The following is a 24,608-nucleotide window of genomic DNA, read 5'->3' as shown; positions in this document are numbered from 1 at the left end:
TGCATAGAGCGTCCCATTTCAAACAATTTATCGCGGAAAACTTATAAAGTTATAGAAAACGGAGAGATAACAGAAAAGAAAATACAAAAAAAATAAAATTTCAAAGTTTGACTAAAATTAGCAGAAACGAAATCTTCTTAGATTTAATAAAAATTGCTATATAGAGAGAAGTAGATATTATAAACTACACGCGGTATTGCCAATTATAGTTCTGCATTTTACATTCATCAGATCAATATTTTCTGGCAGTATGAAGGGAACAATATTTCACATTTGCCTGTGAAATACATGAAACCTTTCACGTTTCTAAAGCAATACAATCCGTGGAATACAAAGCCATATGGCGCCATCGATAAACTTTTCATACTTGTGTTTCAATTTCATCGTCTGCAGACGACGACAATGATGATCTCATAGGATGCTTCTGTGTTCAAATGAAATTTACAGAGCAAAGGGTTTATTATTATGGTGCGAGCGGTCGCACTGTGGGTTTTGAAATAAGCTCAACGCATCGTTATGTAATATTGAAAAGGGGGACATAAGCTCAGCCTTGTGCTCAAGCTATCCTTGACAGACATCTTTATAGGAGGAAGAACTCCCCAAATAATGCTAAGGAAGTCTTGCTCCTTTTGGAAGTCGCGTCTCCACAGAGATGTCGTTTATAAATCTTTGATGTCGCAGTATACCACTTGGATCTAAATACCTCTTTACTTTCTCTTTGTTTTTCCTTTCCATATTTTCAAGATGGAAAGATAACAGTGATGACCCTGAAATCAATGCCGAAATTAGCTCATAAATGAGGAACTTTAAAACTTGTTTAAGAATCATCATTTTGTTAAACCGATCTACATTACAGAATATAAACATTGTAATAAGTAAACTTAAGAAAACCATACAAAAATTGAAATAGTTGTGGGTTGATGATTTCATGCTTATACTTGATCAAGTCTTCAGCGTTGTATAGGTGAAGGAATATTAAAGGGAGTGAAGACTCGCACACAAAGAAACGTCTCATGCCGGTAATCTGACCTAGTTTCGAATGAGGTGTAACAGAAGTGTTAGACCACCATCGATCCCAGAAAATACACACACAGCTTGCTACCGTCGGTAATTAGACACTAGTGTACAGTCAATACATGCAGCTACGGTCAATACCCACAACACAGTGTACATGGCAGCGATGGACATCTCAGGTCCAGATAAAAGATAACAAGGTATCACGTTTCATTACTGTCTGCATTTTGTAGCGACAAGAAAAAAACTTCACTTGCAAGCAACGGAAAGTAGAGAAGGACTATTAAATCTGTGATATCTCTCAAATGGAATGAGATTTTTAAGCTGTTGGGAGGAAGCTGTTCAAAACAGTTATCTCTATCACATGACTAATAAGGATGGTTCGGGTTTGTGTCTCTATTAAACCATCTTTGTGAGATGTACTTACATTAGACGTTGCAATGGTTTGCGCTACTAAAAGCTGACTAACATTAGATTGGACGAGTCAAATTTTACTTCACAGACTGAAAATGAAAAGTTGTAAAAAGTTGAAATACTTCGATAATTGTGTCACACGTGTCTGAACGAAAACAAAATATTGAGTACAAATTATAAATAATATCTTTTATGAGTAACTTTCTCCTACATTTTCATTTGATGACGAAAGATATGATGGTGGTTTGGTTAAATTGATTTAACTTAGTAAATGATACTGTAGTAAAGGAAAAGTGGTAAAGATTGCCGACCAATATGCAAAGATATGTTTTTACAATTAATGTTAACTGCATGACTCTACTGACTATACACTCAGACCCATCGCTATTAGTATGTACTTTGTATAGTGGTGTTTAGTCGAGATGAAATAGGATTATTCACACAGAAAGTAATTAATGGTATATCTATCACCTAGTTTGATAAATAATACTTCTTCAAGACATAATGTGTTATCTTCTTTACCCCTATATACATAATTCAACAGACCATAATATACTTCTGTTTATTTTCTTGGAAAAATCTTCCCCGTGTTTTATGTAGGAGATAAAATAGGGCTAAGGATGTTTTTAATGATAGATTAATCACGTCACGTGGATTTGTCGTATAGAGATTTCATATTTAAGACAGAAACACCTATATATTAACATGAAAACATCCATAAGTACAACACACTTCTCCCTTTTTTTTCTGGTGGGTGGGCGGGGGGTGGGCAGAAGGGTCAACAACATTCGCTATGAAGGGAAAGTGTGGGCGACTTATGTTCACGACAAGAACGTTTTTTTTTTAAACAAATGACCCAACAGTAATGTTAATGTGGTGAATTGGTTAATTGATCGTAGTATGTTAGTATGAGAGACACCTGTGAACTTTACTATTCACGTATAATTTTACATGGGAGGCGCAGGGGGGGGGGCGGAGTTGGTAGAATGGTAGGGGTAGGGTATGAGTGCAAGTAGCAAATGGTTTATAAGGTAACACATCAGTATCATTTTCAACTATATATTTCATAAATATTTATTTTCATATATATATATATATATATACATACAGTTATATATATATATATATAAATATATATATATATATATATATATATATATATATATATATATATATATATATATATATATATATATATAAATATATATATATATATATATATATATATATATATATATATATACATATATATATATATATATATATATATATATATATATATATATATGTATATATATATATATATACATATTTATATATATATATATATATATATATATATATATAAATATATATATATATACATATATATATATATATATATATATATATATATATATATATATATATATATATATATACATACCTACATATATTAATCGATGTAGTCATTATATATACATAGAGGTACCCAATACCAACTCCATGAATCGGGATATATTCATGATTGCAAAGTTTATTCATTAGAATGAAGAAGAATAAAGACAAGTAGGAATATCACAGCCCAAGGGCTTTAAAATCGCCATCAATGAGAAACGGGGACGTATCAAGACATATCGCGATGGCTGAAAAGATAATTTCATTACTTAGGCCAGTGAATTGATTTTAGCGGCGCCAATCTCGACGACCACGGTTGCCCCGAGCTTTATCGCCGAAAATTAGGGTTAGCCTTGAACTCCCATACATTGAGACAAATATACGAGAGAATGAAGGCGAACGAACATTCAATGTGACGCTCTGTTAATTAACTTCAGTTTTGTCCATCGACACTATACTCTTATAGCCACAGCGGATAGGTTGACAAGTCGTTGCATGTTCTCCCGCTGCGACATTTCCCCCTGATAATTCGACTGTGAAGGTCTAAAATGATGTTTTCATTTGCCAACGAACGCGGTGACACTATCTCCTATAGATGACTAAACATTTTGTATGCATATATATATATATAAATATATATAAATAGATATACATGTTGTCATGCAGCGCTGCACGAGATAGGAAGATTTAAAAGCCTTTATAAAACCATTTTGGAAAGTAGAATGAGAAGCAACGATTGGAATAATTTGTTTGACATGGGAAAGTTTATACATTTCATTTACCACTCACCACGATGACAAATTTAAATGAAAAGGTCAGGCGTATAGAGTTCTGATAGTTTTGAGAACTTTTCTAACATTTTCAAATGTTACAAGGAAATAACTTCTTATACGGAACGTTTAGATACAGAACAATTTTTAGCAAGCATTGATAAGATATTTGTCACAGAGAAATGGTAACAAATTTACTGTTAGCACATACTATACGTAACCTATATTAATTGATAATAACCCGTTCATATGACGACATTTAACTATTCTGATTGTAGTGATTAACTGTCAGCTACAAAAGACAATAAGAAATCACTTCGACCATCATCTTTTGGTAACCTATTATATTTATTTAGTTATGTTATGTTATCATAATGACCACACATAACTTAGTAATTAACCAAATGTGAATACTTAAAAAGAAGAACTTACAAACGCCCACCTTCTTTTCTCAAATCCCCTGTGACCTTTATCTTACGCCTATATGTAACAATGTATGAATGAGACTTTCAACAGGTTGATCGAAGAATGTGATGTAAATGGGTTCATCTGCACGCCGTAGTGATCACGTGGGTTACAATCTGAATGTATAAGCTGTAAGGAGATTGGGATCGAGAAGAATGAGAGTGGATCAAGTGTTCTCGTTACCTTAATTAACCCCACTCTCTTTTTCTCTCTTTGCATGGTGACTGTCCTTAAAAATGCAGAACGGTGCAAATGTGGTATGTGATGTTCTGACCTTTGAATGTATACTGTACCATTTAAGTTAAACGAGAGCTATTATATATATATATATATATATATATAATTGAAATCGCAACGAGTTGGAAAATCAAGAACAGTGAAATAGCTTCCAGCCTCCACCGGGGTTCGAACCCGGGCCTCCCGCTTTTAATGCGGACACCCTAACCACTAGGCTATGGACGCTGATTGTATGTCCAGAGGTTCGAAACCGGTAAGGAAGGCCGTAATTTCACTGTAGGCATTTGTCACCTGTATCGAACAATACATTTATAGTTTATAACTGTTTATCCAGACATGAGGGCCGTTGCCCAACACATTTAATTTCAGCCTTCGGTATCCAGTAAAGGCATTCAAAGGGGGGGGGGGGGTTACCTTGATATATACTTTAATTGTTTGTTAATGTTGTTTGTATCATTTTGAGAGAAGTAACGTACTTGTTTTGTTTTTTGTTTTTTCATAAATAATAATAATCGTCACTACCAACGTCAGTGACGTCATCATCATTGTCATCATCATCATCATCATCATCAATGACTGTTTTCTGGATTATTTTGTCGGATTAGCAAATATTTCAAGATTATCAGATGACCTCGCTGCAGGCAATATATACAATGCAGAGTAGCGTGTAGTTAAAGATAAACATTCCCATTGGGTATGGTATTGTATAATATGTACGAATAAAATTAACATTCACAATAAAGGGGAATAAACCATATATTATAACTTATAATTTATGAAAGAAACACAAAAGTATGTGTAAGTATTAGGAAATTAACACAAAAGTAACCTTTAAAATGTTTGCATTTGTCTCGCCTATACGTACAATTAGCATAAATATCACGTCATGTCATATTCCAAGTATAGTCAAAAATATTCAGAAAACAACCACAGAAATTTTATAGAAATAAAGAGATATTCTCAACCAAAAAAGGTTTTGGATATTTTTGTGAACATTGAGAAAAAAAAAAAACGAATACATTCTTCTCCGACCGACCGAAGGATAGAACAAACGACTAACTGAATCATGAATAATGAATAATGGAAAACAAAGGACTAATGAATAAATGAGTGATTGATACGTTCAACTTATACATGCATTCTTCTGAACTAATGGACGCATGGGCTAACTGCATTGACGGATGAATAAACAAAGGGATGAATTAATGAACTATTGGACAAAGGAATGAAGCAAACATGCATCCTCTCATGAGTGAATAAACAAATGGATGACTGCACCATCAATAAATTCAAGAGCAAAAAATTTATGAATATATTAATGTGGAGTGAATGGAATGGATGAACGGATGTATGAACGGATGTATTATGGAACAAAAAGTAATTCATGAATCAATCAATCAATTATCCTAAATCGCATGATTATTTTCTACATATAGTTATTGTTTACAAATGATGAGAGAATAGGCATAGATTGAAACGACATTTTTCATTTATCAAATACCAAAGCTAGATTCTAACTTTTCTTCCGACAATATTATAGTCTTCGCCACGATTAATCTTCCTTCGGTTTTTTTACAAACAAATTAGTAAGGTTTCGAAAGGACGATGACTAAAATTTCACCCGCTTGGATGCAACCTAGATTTGTAACTTATCCAAAATTTCGTTCTCAATTTACCTCCCTGAATTTTTGCCTTCTTTTTTTTGTGTTTCTGACTTTTTTTTATAGCTCACCTGGTTTTATGAGTATAGCGAGAAATGAAAGTTTAATTTTTTTCCATATAGTCATCTGTTTAAGTGGATTCTGGCTAAACCATTGACGTGTATCCTATAACATCGCCAAGGTGATTTCATGTCCAGAATTGTTACATTTATAGCCATCCAAGTTGCCTCGATCGTAATCTCTCCTGCATGAAAGAAAAGACGTGAATGTCAGTCGAGACAACTTTGTGAAATATTAATTTTTCTTTTGCTTCTGTACCTTTTCTGTTTCTTTTTTACCTTTCTGTTTTTTTTTTTTTTTAAAGTTCTTAGCATTTTGATGATGAGCTAAGAAATCTTTATCTCGATCTGACATTTATCAGTCTGTGCAGATAAATCTAAATGCCCCTCATCATAATCAACAGTGAGCATCCTCTCTAATGCAAAGGAAACTAAAAGATAGAAAGAGAAAGAAGAAAACAGTCTGGGATATACAAAATAATCTGAATAATATAAATGTGTGTGTGTATATATATATATATGTATATATATATATATATAGATATATATATATAGATATATATATATATATATATATATATACATATATATATACATATATATACATATAGATGTAACTATATATTTATAACTATATATTTAACTATATATATAACTATATCTATATATATAACTAACAGTTGTCTGATGATCGCTCTGGGTAACAACTCAACTACTAGTGTTCCACTAGTCTCAACTAGTCTCAACATATATATATATATATATATATATATATATATAACGTTATATTTATAACTTAATATATATAACCTGACAGCCATTTTAGGATATAGTTTTTTAGTCTCCCCAACTCTGTTTATAATATATCAATCCGTATATTACATATATATGACAGTCGGATGAGATTATGGGTTCCATGATATATTTCAGAAGCTGAAACCTGCAAACTGTGTCATGTGAAGACTAACCGAGTGCGTAGTAAACCAATGAAAAGAGGGTCGTTGTTTCTAAGGAAAAAAACGAGCTAAGTGTAACTAGGTGGGAGTCTTTGATTTTTCTTTTTCTCCTATTTTTTTTTGTGACAAATTTGGTTAGACATTTAGAATGCAGTTGTTGTAATTGAACCGTCTTAAGATGAAAGTGGTTATGAACGGGATTGTATTTCATTCCGTTACTGTATAAGGGTGTCACATACTACTATATGGCGTTTAGTATTTCTTTGAGTGTAACATATGCAATGGGGTGAGACATTTCGATGCAATAAAAAAAGGAAAGATTCTAAAAAGGGGAGAAAAAACCGAATAAAAGAAAGAAGGAAACATCATAGATATCCAACATTATTTGTGGATATTGCGGTGGATTGTGTACACGGTATAGTAAGACTCATTTTGTAACCAACAAAAAAGACATAATATATAACGTATGGTTACTTGCTCAGTTCTAGCTGCAGGGTTTCTGTAATAGGATATTTCTTTTATTATATGTTTGTATGACTCCCATTTACTAGTGTTTTAACCATAAATACACTGCATTGTGTACAAGAACAAAAAAATCAAACTATTCAAGGTACAGTGACACCTAATCCAAGACATTTGAAATTGTTCTCCAAAGTGAGAAAGTTATACCGATGACATTTAGAATAATACCTACCAAGTACTCAGTTTGGAATTAATCGAGGGTTAGAAAAGGCGGTTCCATGACGTCACGTCCGTGACGTCACTGATGATATTCCTTCGGTCGTATTATAGATACGATCGCCTGAGAATCTTTCGAAGGGTCCCAGATTCGAGGTCCCAATTCCGAGGTCCCAAGTTCGAGTCACTCCAAAATTAATGTATGTCGTCCAGTTATACAGAGTAGTTGACAATTGACAATTCATAATCATGGACGTTAAATATGAATCTAAGAGACTGATTTCGGTCAGCTTGCGGTTTGGTAAGCCATTGAGGCTTCTTTGCGAGTTCCTGTTTGCAGGAGAATCTAAAATACATACATACACACATGCATACATACATACATGAATATATACAAGGGTCTAAACTGCATTACAACGCACCGTAAAAATACTCGAGTCGAACGAACGTAACCAGCTCTCGGTGTCGGTCGTATACATGACGCGATCTACGTCATACAGAAACAAATGTTAACTCAAACTATGATGATGTCCTCTGGTAAAAAGTGATTATTAAAATTGGTGCGGAGTTGCTATGACTGCGAACATTTAACGGTATAAATACGATCCAGAACAAAACAGCTTCGTATACAGACGCGCAGTCGCACAAACGTTAGCAATAGTCATTTTACGCTCTTTAAGCGCGATAGCAGGTATATACCTATAACATAAACATTACTATATTAGGAACAACGCAAAGCCTGCCAAACGGTGAGTACACAAGGGTTACATATAGTAGCGGCAATGTTTGGAATCACATATACTTCAAACCGTATATAGCCTATATATAGGCCTATATATAGGCCTATAGGCATATATATATAGGCATATATATATATATATATATAAATATATATATATATATATATAAATATATCATCATTGATTTAACCAATTCGGTTATAGAGGCCTAAGTATTGTTCCTATACTGATGTGATTATGTGAAGTATCATTAAAAGGGGACGGGGATTAGTTGAATAAAATGAAGTACTTTGAAGTGCAAAAAAAGTAAAGGAAAGAAATAAACATCCCTTAATACCATACTTATGATTCAAAACCACAAATTTCTTCTTGTTCTATTATCCCCATTAAAAATCAAAGCTGGACCTGGAAAAAAAAAAGATGAAGAAGAAGAAGAATACAGAGCATAGATATTACAGTGTCCTATACAGCTCATTATTCCTAAAAGTACAAAGTGCCTTTCACAAAATGAAATTTTTATTCTTCAAATCGTTCACTCTGAAAACTCCCCTAATTGACATTATTTGAGTTGATCTAAGATGTACATCAAGTGGTTTACAAGATGATTTCAATTTTTATGGTTTTATCACAAATTATACCCTCTATTTGCCTTTCGTATTAAGGTGGCTTTTGATCCTCCTTCAAAAGCGTAATGTCCTCCTTCTTGTGCGTGTGGGTGTGTGTGTGTGTGTCTGTTTGTTTGTAGAGAATGCGATTACAGGTTGTCGTCCAGCGAAGAATACGGTACAAAGATGTTCATGAATATAATATTAATGTGTTTGCCTGGGGGCAATCGTTTTCTTCACTCAGACGAGCCAAGGTATAAGACCAACAATCAATTGAAGCCCGCATGTGGAGATTAAAGCCTTTTAGATTATAAACCACACATGAATACAGATTTTTACAGTCCAACATAAGAAAAATGCAAATTAAGGGGACGCTTTTTTTTTTTTTATTAATTTGTACCTGTTTCTTTAAAGTTTCGGTGTTCTCTGATGTACTTGTTGAAAGTTCATGATTCTGTGATGGCAAAAGAAAGAAAAAAGATTTAATCTCCAGAAGAACCAGAAGTAGAACGACCCCCAGTATCCGATGGGAAGAGAGAGAGAGAGAGATAAAGAAAAAGAGAGAGAAAAAAGAGAGGAGGGTGGGGGGGGGGAGAGAACGGAGAGAAAAAGACACACACACATACGTACACACATACATTTAAGTATAGTTTGATATGCAGGTATAACATATCCTGCCCTCTTACCCTCCATTTATTCAAGAATGTTGGGGTGGGGGGGGCGGTTGTGTGTATTCTGCATTGTGAGGAGTTTTTCTAAGAGGTATAGGTCAGGGTTAGGGGTACTGTGACGTGTTTCGCTTTATATTGGTGACAATCCCTATACGTTATTATTTTAATCCAAATATGCATATATTTGGAACATTTCTAATGTGTCTTTTCTTCGACATTTTATCTAAATTGGAATCACACTTTAAACTCCCCACGACAAAGAAAAAATTTCGTCTGTGTGAAGTTGTTTTCAAAATAGAACAATTCACTGTTATTTATTTTGTATGGATTTCTGAAGGACCAACATTGGTCAACCGTGGGTGCGGATTGGGTAGGGGCAGCGGCGCACCGGTTTCGAGCCGGTTTGTCTGTTTGCCGGTATGCCGGTAAGCCAATTCGCCCTTTCCCATGACACTATAGACCAATACGTAATGAGCGGGATTAAACCGCATACATATATTGCACTACCTATCCCTTATCATTACTTAAAGTTGTTTACCACGTATAGTCAGAATAAAACAGTAACAGTTAATGGTTATTAACGAAAATGGTAACTTGTACGATTTATAGCCATACTCGGTAAATAGAAGATATAAAACAAAGAAATAATAACAAACCAAAATAGTGCAGTGAACGATTCCGCATGCGCAGTACCAACAATACTATATGCATATATTATAAGTGTTCGAGGAAAGTGAACTTTCTGTGCAACAAAGAATTTTATGATACATAGTGGTCAGTAACAATTATCAACTCACCAAGCATTCGCCACTGAAGTTTGTGTTCTCTACTTCACTATGCAGTTGATAAAGGTACCAGGTGGTCCCGGAATAGTCTGTGAATAAAATCGTTTGGAAAGGAGAGCCGACTTGAGGGTAGTGGAGGGGGGAGGAGGGGTGTGCTGATGCTTAAAAGTTGTAATGGCATGTTAAGTACTCACGTTCTCTCCTGGGGTGACCGAAAATCACATGTGGGTCTTTAACTGCATTTTGCATCAGATATAGAATATTCTTAATCAAAGTTTACCACAATTTATTTGATGAAAAAATGCCTCAATCCTGCTGGTTGTCCGACGCATATTGGTTCGATAAACTTGGAAGGACTTTTGGTAAGTTTAACAGAAGCCTATATAACTAAATACGATGTATATAGAACATTCTGTTATTCGATCATAAAGTACACAAATAGCACCCCCACCTATCTAAAAAGTGGCGGTCTGACAAAAGTTTGTTATTGGTTAAGTATGTATGACCTATCTACAAACAACATTTGAAATGGATGAAAATTGTGAGTTTATACCTTTGTTGGTTTTCTATACCAGATTTAACATAAAGTACTATCATATATAAATGGTAATTCGAAACCATTTTACAAAATATTCTGTTTAAAGCTCTCGTTTTGCTAAATGGAATTATCGTTGCAGGAGCGGGGAATGATGAAATTCGGTGAAATTTGATGAGTTTGGATTTGCTTTTAAAGTGTCCTAATGTCTCTTTAAAACTGACGCACTACGTATTAATATCTATATCTCACTTTATATTATTTTTCGTATAAGCACATGTGCGCATCTCCAAAATCCGCAGTAAAAAATTGCCCGCGGTATATAGATAGCTAATATAAATAATTAGTTTAATAGACAAATCCAGGGAGAAAAAGAAGAAGAAGAAGAAGAAGGAAAAAAGGCCATAGGAGTCATATACCTCCTTCGCCAAAAAATGAAAGATAAAGGAGAGACAGAAAATACAAAACTTCCATTTTGCGAATATATTTTTTCATACTTTATTCAGAAACGAAAAAGAAAAAAAAAAACCTTCCTAGTCTTTTCGTTGGTTTTATGTTTTATCTTGAATTTGAAGTTAATGGAAAGTTTAGCGCCTTAGGCCATTACAGGAACTTCCACAGCGTACATTGCGCTATGATGAATGTGGTCTATAGGCAGTATCTCCTAAACTAATAAATTAAATCCATTGGGCTTCAACGTGATCCACATAAGAACATACATTATTGGATGCATATACGGACTTGTTGTTTCTTTTGTCTTGTAATGCGTTAATTTGATTCAATTGCACCCACCGCTTCATTAAACTTAATCATGTTCTTGTTTGTAAATTTTTGACATTAAGGGGTTTCTGTTTGTGTTCTTATTATATATGTGGGCGCCACTTAGATATCTGGCATGGGAAAACCATTTTCAATTAGCATGTTTTTTTTTAAAATATGCAATGAATTGAGGGTATAACGTTTGTGTATGTACCGTAATATATGTATATATATATATGTGTGTATATATGTATATATATATATATATACACACATATATATACATATAACACGATACATACTAATATATATATATATATATATATATATACATACGTCGTGCACACATATATGCTATTAAAGGTTACTAGTGGTTGAAATGAATAATCGTATGCGAGATTTGTGAAAATGTGATTAAACATGTTCAATTAATCGATAAATGTACAGGGATTTCACACGTCAAATCCCTTTACTGGTAATTATGGTATCTTTGCCCAAACTCACAAGAGACGTCAGTTGGGGTGCATAAAGCTCCGAATTAATAACAGATATATTCAAGGATCATTATAGGAAGATGGCTGTCCAAAATTTACTTAATTAAATTCATTTTTTCCACCCTCCTAATTGAAATGTCTTTTTGTTTTTCAGCCACTAAGGTGAGTGTCTGTGTCTCTTTTGAATTCTCTTTAAGATAAGATAAGAAACGTGTCGGATAAATGGTATCTTCTAACAAGGGACGTTTTACGTGTTGTGAATGACTCCTATATAGGGTCGGTGCATATATTTATTTAAAGCAGTTCACAATCCACTGAATATTCATGACTTTAAGAAAATAGGTCATCAGTTGTTTTACAGAAAAGACTGCATGATGATAAAGGTCCTACTGGAGAAGTTATAACACCTTATACTATCACACTCTGAGATAGCCTTAGTTGTATGGGTTGTATACTAGATTATTACGACTGCGTAAAACAATAAACACAAATCCCTCTACAACCAACATATTGGCATCAAGATTTGTGGACCAAATATCGACTCATCCTTTTTTTTTTTTATCCACTCGTATGAATGGAGTGTATATACCAACAAAAGCCACGACTACACATGAAAGAAAGCAAACACGGGAATAAATCATAAATTAAATATGTCGTGGTTTAGAAATAATAATATAAAAAAATAATAGGGAAACAAAAGAAGAAAAAATAATAAAGCTGAAATTCCGATTATGATTATGAGTTGACAAAAAAAAATGAAATGGGGTGAAATTTCAGAATAACAGATAAAAGTTGGTGACAATACGATGACTTTGCTGCAGTATACAGACCTGGCTAAATGTTTAAATAACCAGTGAACTCAATTGACTTTCCACTGCAAAGAAGGATCCACTTCAATATTACAGGGATTGAAGAAAAAATAATACAACAACAAGTAATTAAAGGTCCTTGCTTTTTTTTTCTTTTTTTAAATATCCATATTTGATAGCTTAGCCGGTGGCAAGATTTTATCCAACAAAAGCTTGCCAGGAGTGAATTAACATTTCCACCGCACTTAAGAACAATCTTCGTTGCTTTTTAATTTTACTATGTGGTACTTAGTGGGAGCTTTTCTGGTAGGAAAACGTCCTACTTAAGGCTTAAGTTGATAACTTCATGCCATTAAAACAATAGTCATAATAATAGTCGTAATAATACACTAGGAACACTTATCAATTAAGCAGCCGTTAGCTCGCTTACGGGGCAGTAAGAGTCACTGTTAATTTAAAAAGAAAACATAATTATTACTGCATAGTGACTTATTTATTTTGCTAGAATTTCTCACGTGAAAATCACAAGAAATACAGAGAGAGGCAGAGGTGGAGAGATGGAGAGAGAAAAGAAAACCTTTTTACAAAGTCATGAATAATATAAAGAAGATTATCAGAGCATAACCCATAGGTGAGGACACGCCCACGGCGTATACCACCTACCTTTAGGAGCCTGTACAAGCTATTTAAAATCTAAACAAGCTAAGTATAACTACGACCGTGTTATGATGTAAAGGGTTTTAACCAAAAGAATTCTTTTGACAAAATTTTCTATTTTGTGGTATATTTAATGGTGAATAAAATGAAGCAGAATATACTTAACCCCCAACCTCCAAAAAAGAATTTTATGGATGACTGATTCTTTTATAATATTTGAAATGTCTACAGACAACGAAGTGATTAAGCGTTAAAGGGGTATTCCGATGGCAGAATATGTGACACGCTAGATGGAAGAGTAATATATCCTACTATGTTAGCTGAAAAACCAGTCTCAATATCTTGTTCTTATAACTTTAGAGATGTTTTTTTTTTTTTTTTTGGTAATATAAACTACCGGTTTTCTATTAAGATAAGCCCTTCTTACGTCACAGTAGGTTTTATGTGATGTCATCATTGCAAGTTAACATGTTCTATATAATCCAGTCAATAAAACTGATGAACCTCAGCAGCTGTTAAAAGGATCATTACTAAAACAATAAAGTGTTACAGAGATACAACATATACTACTGTCAGTGAGGTTTTTTTTTTCCTTAACGATCTACAAAATATCGAAATTAATTTTGTGCCTAAAATCATTCTTTTACATTAGTTTTCATTATTATAATTTTTGATTTGGTGTGGATTTTGCTGAGGGATTGGAGACTCCAATATTGCGAATGTCAGAAAGCCTTTACCCATACAGTCCATACAGTAATCATTGTGTTATTGATTTGTCCTGTCAATGTAATATACAATTGGAATGTTATAACGTGGCTTCAGTCAGTGTTCCCTTCATATGGAATTTGATCAAACGATGCAACGATGGTGGTAAAAAATGATGTTTTCCTCAGTGGATAAAATCACCAATTGGTATACATTTGACATGACGTGACAATCAATTTAAAATAACATATGCAATGGGTTATTCTTTGCAATACGAAATCAAACAAACTCTTCACGGAAAAACGTGGAGGAAAATGCAACGCAAACTCAACGCAAGATTTTTATGGCCTCAAATGACATATTTGGAACATTGTCAAGGACAAACTGGTTTTCACTGTCATCGAAAGGGTGTTCTGTTGTTTATATGAAGTTGAAGGACATGGTTTTGGTTGAGTTATTACAATTTATGAAACAATGGAATGATGTAACCGTTAAAGGCCTAGACTGAGGCCACTATCATCGTCATCAATGTAGCCTTAAAGGAGAATACCAGGTAATTAGCATATTTCCAAAGGTAAATATCTAGAAATATTACCAGCACTATTTTCTTCCCTTTACATATCGCATATCAGTATTAATATTTCTGTCTGAAGTCATCTTTGTATATTATTTAAGATAATTGTATACATTTTACTGAAATGTTTCATAAGCAGACTTTTAGAAACCTTTGAAATTCTGCCCCCTTCTAAAACTTATATATTAACACCTATATTTGATTTATTTTTGGTAATGATAATAGGGGTTTTGAAAATGCCGAATCTAAAATATTGAGGCTTTTAACATGAACTAATGACGGCAACTTTCAACACTTATTACATCTACCATAAAAATATGAAGAAAAAAAAAATCAAAAAGGAAAGTAACAGTTTGCAGGCTCTAACGGCATTTATGAGACAATGCAACATGTCCGCCTCTTAATACGAGTTTTGAATTTGGATATTTCCCAAACGCAGTCAGAGTTTTGTGTTTGAGAAAGTTGTTCAACAAGACAGGTCTCTATATTATTATTTTTTTTAATCATATGACGTCACAGAGAATACCCTTCTGATATCGTCTGGTGAAGTTTTCCTGGTGCACCGTTTGCAAAGTTTTACATCTACAGTTGGCCAAAAGGCTAGTTAAGTCTCAACGACCATCCTGTAAATTACGGGTTTGCTGAGATTTGTGTTAATTTTTTTAACCTTTGTAATCTGCATATGTTATATAACGTTCCTTTTTTTTTGTCATTTGAAAATCACTTCAGAAATGGCTGCATGAAGACCCTGAAGGCAGAAAAAAGGGTATAGCAAAATGGCGACCCTGTGTATTAAACAAGTTTCAACTTGAAGTATATCATCTACTGCTCTTGAATAGTGATATCCGTGTTATTTATAACTTTAAAGGGGTATTTCGGTGGTTGAAGTCGATTGCTTATATAGCAAACGTAGCTGGTAAAGTTCTGTAGCATTTGCCCAAAACTTAATCCTATAGCGATTTTATTCCTGGAGATACAAGGTGTTTTTTGTAACACTTTTGCTGAAACTCTATGAATGTATCTGGCAACAGCAGTATTAAGGACGAAAACCTGACAATTGAGATAATAATGTCTTTGTTTGTTATAACTACTGTGCAAATCATTTATTCACTGAGAGGAAAATGATATTCTTACCAAAAACAAAAAACAAAAAGTTGCATGTTGATGAAATTGTAAAAGAAGGAATCTTTTGAGAGCCAAGCAATCATTCCAACTGTATCACATTTTCAAAGATAACCCAACAACAGCAGTATCACAGTAAAATAAAGCTTAAAAAAATAACATTTATCATGATTTCAACCACAGAAGAACCCTTACCATAAATACACTGTCTGGAGAAAGGAAGGGTTTTTCTGGTAAAAAATACTTTCCGTTGAATCAACCATATTTTGAACTTGGAACAAGATATTTGAGATGATATTTTTTAACTAACAGTGCGGAATAGTTTTCTTCTCTTCAATATAAGTGTCACATTTATTGACATCTGAACATCCCTTTAAGAAATAAGACAGGTTGAGTGAGGAGGTATTTCGATCCAATCACGCGATGCGACTATTTGTTTCACATTATAGTCCCTTCCGATTTGTAAAAATTTGATGGCCTAACTGAGACTTGGTTTATGGACTGACTAACAGATAACGGAACAACAGTGAAGTCTGCATTTCATGGGGTGAATCTGATGATTCGACAGAGATTAAGTAAAATACTGAATATATCTTGACCGTTCTCCTCATATAGCTTTTAATAACCCATTAACTGCCACAAGAAGTCCATGCGCTTACAACTATAGTCTGCTGCAGTAGTATGTTCCATCCGGGACGGCAAATTCCGTCACGCAGACGACAAACCGTTAATATTCGGTCCTAAAGAGAATAGAGTTTTCGAGCATTTTTATTGACGTGTTACAAAGGTATAAATAATACCTCGGATGAAAACAAGGTTAAAGGTCCGCACTACATTCAAGGTGAATGTTTCTCGGCATCGGTATCAGCAGAACATTAGGAACATACTAGAACCACGGCATGGCGACAAAGCAGCTTGCGAAGAAGAGGACAAAACAAATGGATATAAAGGTGGTGCAGTGAGAGTGTACAGATGGTGTAGGGGTACGGGGAGAAGAGGGGGAGGCGGGTGGGCAGAGGGGGTTAGAGGCTGTTCCATGTTTGTGAACAATAAGTAATCGACACGCTATTATTGAATGTCACCCTATAACCGCTATATGACAAAGCTTATATATATATATATACATAACAGCTAAAATCAACAAGAAGCTGGAGGGTAGACCGATGGAGATAGGAGGAACTAATTTTCGAAAGGTGGGGTTGGGGTCGATGAGTGAGGCGAACATGATACCTATGATACATGGGCTAGATGGATGTACCAACTCAGTATTCTTGATATTTAGTCATTGAATGTTATCGAGACATTTAGTGAACATATTGCGTTATCCACATTGACTCAATAGTGAGCGGTAAGATATGGTCCATCTCTGGTTTCGTTTTATTGGTCTAGCCTAGACGTAAATATTTGTCCATCTTTTAAAAGGTTCTTAAAAGAGTATATCCGACGTGTATATATGCTTAACGCTGCTCGACACATGCAAGCGTTATCGAAGAAAAGTACATGGTGTCATTGAGCTAAAACTTGAACACCGCACTATTAGAAGTAAAAAGAGGTAAAGGCTATAACCTGTTTGATAGATGATGTATATACTGTCAAAATGTCTGATTAAAGTAGCCTTCTCACCATCAATTTCACCAAAATAATCTACGGATTGTTTTTCAAAAATTACATTTCAACAACATGACCATATATAAGTAATTAACGAGTATAACTTTACAGCATATTTATTCAATTCTAACAAAATAAATTTCGCCCGGAATTGTTGGTTTCATAGACGAAGTCATCACACACAAACAAAACTGTTTTCGTAATAATAATAACTATAACAATAGTAATAGTAATAATAAAGAAAGAAAGAAACATAACATAACATGACATGAAGCACCGAACAGCTCTTTAAACGTAACTCAGGTCTAATTCTGTAAGATTCGTCATCCGGATCCCTATCTTGATCTATGGCCTTTCCGTTTAAAGGTCAGATCTGGGTGTAAACCAAATTCAATCATATCAGTTGGGTCGTTCGATAACCTTTCCGCCCCTCACGTTCTCGTCCACTTGGTTATTTTTTTATTTTTTTTTGGCAGACACTATAGAGCTACCCGCTGTCTGAAAACTGAATATTGTGAATTTTTTTGTTTTCCCCTTTCACTTCGTTGTACAATAGTAAACCATATTCCGTATCTCCGCTTTCCTCATTCTTTGAGGGTATGGGAGTAACAGTACCATTCTGAAAGAGATACATTTTTTTTTCCTTCTAAGAATCCGTGGTCTCACATTTTGATATGGGTGACTGTATGTATAGGCGGCTGTCGCTTATATTCTAACTTTCACTTTCTTTTGGCTGTTCGTTATAATATACATTGCGGGGAGGTAATTTTTTCATATAATAGAATAAAACAAATTACAGTGTTATATATGATTCAGTATAAATGTACGAATATATGATTCAGTATAAATGATTCAGTATAACTGTACGGTGTATATAAAATTACCATTTTTTTTGGGGGGGGGGGGGAGTAGCTTTTTCAGGTTAGGGATGTTGGTGAAATGTTTGTATGCTTATCGACTTGGTAAGTCTCATAAACAATGCAGCGATATATATAGGCTTATAGGCTATAGGCCTTCGTATACTTCTTCAAGACACTCGGCAGATATCTATAAATAATTGACGAAATAATCGATAATATGTGTCCGTATACTCCTATACTCCAGCACATGCAGTTACCTGTACTAGTACAACCCCCCCCCCCCCCCTTGGATTTGTACTCTTGGTGGTACTCATACAGTCACAGTATCGATGCAAGGTTGGGACTTAGGTTGGGAATGTGTCAGTATAGTTTGATAGTTTGGTTTTCGTGCCCAGGTAAAACTCTTTCTTATGCGACTTTCCTTAAAAACTAATAAATTCCTTAAATTTTGGAAGATTAAGTATTCAAGCTTGTACTCGTTCTCATTCCAATAGGAATCGTACTCGACGTGTAGCATATAAGTATGCTGTTTCATGTACTCGTATAATGAACTATAAGTATACGGTAGTTGCGTGCCTTTCAAAAGACATATTTCACTTCAAATTCACTCAAATTATTTAAAAACAATATTTTCTCCGAGAAGTCCATATGACTGATTTTCTTTCCATTCCATTCAAGCAGAGACAATAGAAACAGGAGTATGAATTGAAACTGTGAACTGTTAATGACAATAACGAATTCAGGTCCGATTCTAATATGCAAATTAGACCAGTCCATAGCTATGATCTAACGTCTTCTAAGAACGTATGGTAATTCTTGTCTAATAAAAGTTGATTTTATTTTAAAATGTTATACTTTCTCCAGATTTTAACATCTGTTATGACATTACTACCGGCATACGGGAATATAGGATCGGTGAGGGAGGGGGTATAGGCTGTACACCCCCTCTTTTCAATAGCACATAAAAACTTAAAAGTAGTCACTTTTAGCACAACCCTGCGTGTTTACCTTATTATAGACCTAATTTACAGTCTAAATATGCCTCAGAATGTACCGTTCACATCAGAAATATTACTAATGCCTTTCTGTAGAAGGACACCCACACCCACTACTTGGCTGTCGGCTTTTACGACCCCAGGGCCGCCCCCCCTCATCTTAAAATCATGGATCCTCCCGTGAATACAATTGTCTCTTAGAAATTACTTTATATTCAATAACATTTGATAGCGAGAGAAATAACGAGTTCAACATTATCAGGTGTTTGAGGCTCGTAATGGTTTGGCTTGATATACATGTATATATATATTGTTTGTTTGTTCTGATCAACGTTTCTGCCAAAGTAAAAATAAGCTAATAATTTGCAAATAAAAAATCTTATGACATTAGAACGTTCTACAGTGTTTTCAAATGATCTCACCCTAGTGTAGATTTTGTTACAAGTGAACAATCTATCCAAACATGAATGGATTGTTCTCCCCCTCCCCACCCCAACCCCTCCCCCTATAGATCAACGTTTCTGCCAAAGTAGGAGTAAGCAAACGACACTGTAATGTCAGAAAGTTACTTTGGTTCTCTACAGAATGTTCAATTTGAATCTTGGAGATATTCATCAATTATATGAAATTAAAGAAATCTGTATTATAAATTATCTTGACTTAATTGCTGTCTTCGTCCGTTAGAGTTTAGACAGATATATTCTGAGACACCGACTTCCGTGAGTGCTACAATATACTCCAGTGTTGAATACCATAAGAGAAGGCCGCCATCTTTGTATTTACGATACTAATACACGGTATACTATACGTCGTCTTTCTAAATGTACTTGATGAATGTACTAATTAATTGAGAAGGTACGATAGATGTGATTTCGTTCGTCATGTAACGATGTATGGCAGGAACGCCGTACACGTATAGACTTTCAACTGTCCTTCATTTGGTATTGATGTATATGTAGCCTATTGCGTATATATAGTAATCATAGATGGGAGAGGATAATGTGCTATTGATGTTGGAGGAAGAATGGAATGGCAGTGGACAATCAGCATATCGATTATCCTGTTTCTCTGGTTCGTGCCATTGCTCACTGATCCTTATCCATACCCACCCCTATCTCCGCCCAGCTCCTTCCCCCCCCCCCCCCCCCCCCCGCTCGCCCTTAAAGAAAGTTAGAAGTAAACGGAGATAAAACTAACTCTTAACTCCCAGGGTTATGCATATAGTTGAACGTCATATCTTGGATGAAAACACAGTGTAATTAGTAGAATTCACTAGTGTTTCGAGTGAATGTCAAAGGTGAACAGGGTCAACCCGGCCCTCCGCGAATCTATCCACACTAAGTCACCATCACAACAATATTTTGTGACTAGCTATGCCGTTATATTGCAATGATGATATACAATAGTGAAGTGTTCACCTCAGCGCTAAATTTTTCGGTATATGCACTATTGTACCGGTAGCAGACGTCACGAACGTTATAGACCCTGTCGTATATTCCCTTCAATGATCTAGCAGCTAGATCTCGCGTTAGTGCTTACAATTTCAGCGCTGAGAGTGCCTTAATGATTAGACAATCTGAGAGGAAGGTAAATGGTGGTAAATTAGAGTTACAGACGTCTTCCAGACTAGTATCGAAGAAAAAAACCTCTCTCATGTCATAACCAGTCTCCAAAGGCCGATTGATCAGACCTTGTTGCTATGGTGGTCATATTTTGGGCCGATGACGTCATTTCGGCCAAAGTTACCTGTTTCCTATACAACAGCCGTATAGTATATTAATCTCCTTGCCATTTCGTAAAGTTGCCCTTTATCTTGCAGTGTTTTTGTCGAGTGCTATGTGTATAAGAGCCTTTGCCATGCAACGACGAAGCGTCATCAATTTTCCATGTCAACATAGACAGTATGTGAAGGCAAATGTGACGAGTCTGTAAGACATTAATCATGACGGTTCCTTTGTCAACGCTATACTGAAGCGGTTCTCACTGTGTAGACTATATGTAAATGTGCCTTTGATGATTATACGGGGTCGTTGTAAGAATGTGTTGTGCATTGCAACACAGTTCTTCGAACAGTTAAGTGGGTATGGCGTAATATGGATACTTTCCGAATCTAAGATGATGCCGCGCATGCGTATATACGGCGTTTTCACAGCAACAGAAATGAGAGTCAGAATATTATATACTAAGAACGATAAAAATGCCGATAATCATAATGATAAGCAAAGTGATAATCATAATGATTACCAAAATGATAGAGTTAAGGATAATCATAAATGATGAACATGATGACGAACATATATATACCGGTATATAAATTTATATATATATATATATATAAATGAATGTGTATAGTGGTATGACAGATATATAGTAATTCAATAAAGAATAACACACCAGAAAAATTCCACTTCACGACCGGTTTCGTCCTTTTGGGACTCATCAGGCGAAGGTAGGAATCGAACCCCGGATCTTCGTGTCACGAACATAGTCCCGTACCACTCGACCACAGTGATTCCACTGGTGTGTTAAAGCGTATAAATTGGCTTTGAATAACTGTCATTAAGGGCGTATTACCCAAGTACTAAGATTGTACAGAGTGCGCCCCTGGCGCACTCTGTGCAATCTGTACAATCTGTCGATTCCTACCTTCGCCTGATGAGTCCCAAAAGGACGAAACCGGTCGTGAAGTAGAGATTTTCTGGTGTGTTATTCTTTATTGAATTACTATATATATATATATATATATATATATATATATATATATATATATATATATATATATATATACATAGAGATGCGATAGTCACGTGCAGGATAGACATCCATTCGGAATCTTCGCATATAACCACTTATATGTTAAGAAATTAACGTTGTCTAATGCATATTTTGTCTAATGTATATACTGAAAGGTTTTCTGTACTTGACTAAAAACGAAAACAGGTTTAAGTGAGAGTAACTTCATCTCAAGAGCAGGAGAAAGACAACAGAAAAAAGGGTTTTTTTCCTCCTTCATTTTCCTTTTACTGTAATGGAAACAAAACTTTAATTTTTCTGATTATTTGATGTTATGATATTTATACTGACCAAACAGCTTTTTAGATTTTCTTTAAAAAAATCGCTAAGGGAATAAAACAAATACAAAATACTGTGCTTGTAAGATGATGATTATGTAAGGAGCTCTAGGAAATAAATGCTTTTAATGGGCCCCATTTTAATGCTATCAGTGTAATGGGAGCACAGACACAGAGTTTGAAACAAACAACTAAAGTACATGCTATTAAAATAATGACAATTTGAAAGGTCTTCAATTTGCTATCATTGTTTCTTACGATTTATATCTAGACTTTTTAGTGATACTTTCAATCGTCATTAGTTTCTTCTTAGTTTTTCATTACTATTAAAATCGAGCTTTAACAAAACAACAAAAAAAGGTTAATAAACTCTTTATTAACCCGACCAAAATAATTTACTGGGGTCACTAGTGCCAAAGAAAAGAGTCAAACATGCATGTTATGTGGATACATTTTGAATTTCATATAAAAGTGATGGTATGATTTCGTTCTAGAGGATAGAGAGAGAAAGTAAAGAAAAATCCACAATACACTTGTGTGACGTGTCACCAAAATATTAGACCCCACCATCTACCACACCCTACCCCACTCAATGCTCATCACCCAACCGACAACCCTTCCCCCCAACCCATACTTAATTAACATAAAATTAACATAATCTTTAAAAATCAGTCGTATTGTCTGCAAGTATATGCGCTCAATGGTATTAAAAAAATCACCAGTAAAAGTCAAAACAAAACAAAGTAATAATTTTCGATTTTGTAGTCACAGTGACTCGTCTCCTCTCGTCCAACCAGGTATAGCATGTTTTTATTTAGCTTTATCAAAATCATGACAAAATAACACAACCTGTTAAATCTTACTCAATTCAGATTAGCATAGACGCCATGGACTGATGTATACAACTATCGGATATACGCCTAAGACCTAAATGATGCATGCCGTTTATATTGTTATCAGTACTGGCCAAAAATTGTAGCACGTGAAAAATTGCTAGAAGTTGTTGTTGTTGTTTTTTAAAAGGTTCTTTCCTACAGGTTCTGATCCTCAAAATGATTGACAGTTGTGTTAAAATAGACAATTACATATATCTGTGATAATGAAAATCTTTTTAGCGGCAGTAACATACTTCCTGAAATTTAAGGCACAGGTGACCATTATTTGGCGTTCTAGCATATATGGGGAGCTGGGGAAGGGGGGGGGGGAAATTGGGCGGGTGTGGGCGATGCTGATAACGATCAGTAACATTTCGTATTTGGCAAATGTAACAAGGAATCATTATAATGATCATACCAGGGTCAGGGTTAGGGTCAGGGTCATTGATAGGTTATCCAATATGCAGTTGAGACACAAGTCTAGGAGCTCCCAAGGTCAAGGGGCTTGAATGCGTGGAAACCTTCAATACGAGACATGCCAACAGTCCATTTTCCGGGGCGTCTGCAAATTTAATGAAGAGTGGTGGGGGGACCTTAAGGTCCGAGATGATGTCAATCAGACACTGGTCAGATCTTAATGTATGGGACTGGAACTTAGAGTGGATCAAGTTGGATTGACTTTGGTGCCAAGGGTTAACAATATAAATTAAAAGAATTGAAAAAGTATCATTATAATTTTTGGGATATTTTATTTTGGTAAACACAGTCATTTGTCCTTAGAGCGGTTAAATGAGTGAATGCACTTTGATATATTTTGTGGCTTGCACATTAACTCTACCTCTTAAAATAATGATGTCTACTGTGGTTGTTTTTATTTTTAGTATATTTTATGTACTTGAACATTTAGTATAGGCTCATTCCCATCGAAGTAGGCAGATACATATATATATATGTATATATATATATATATATATATATATATATATATATATATATATATATATATATATATATATATATATATATATATATATATAACAAATAACAAACCAGATACATCTCTCTCTTTTTTAAGTTAACAAGTCAACAATAGATAACTTGTGATTTTATAT

General features: G+C 34.6%; 1 non-coding gene across 1 annotated transcript; it reads right to left on the bottom strand.

Annotated features, from left to right (window-relative positions):
* Positions 1-4,430: 4,430 nt before the first annotated feature.
* Positions 4,431-4,502, bottom strand: Trnal-uaa (transfer RNA leucine (anticodon UAA)). The gene has a single exon. It is a non-coding gene; the product is annotated as a tRNA-Leu (tRNA).
* Positions 4,503-24,608: the final 20,106 nt, after the last annotated feature.

This window comes from Apostichopus japonicus, chromosome 8 (genome assembly GCF_037975245.1).
Source record: "Apostichopus japonicus isolate 1M-3 chromosome 8, ASM3797524v1, whole genome shotgun sequence".
Taxonomy (NCBI): Eukaryota; Metazoa; Echinodermata; class Holothuroidea; order Aspidochirotida; family Stichopodidae; genus Apostichopus; species Apostichopus japonicus.
Note: the sequence above shows the minus strand (reverse complement) of the source record. Positions and strands in the feature narration are given on the sequence as shown.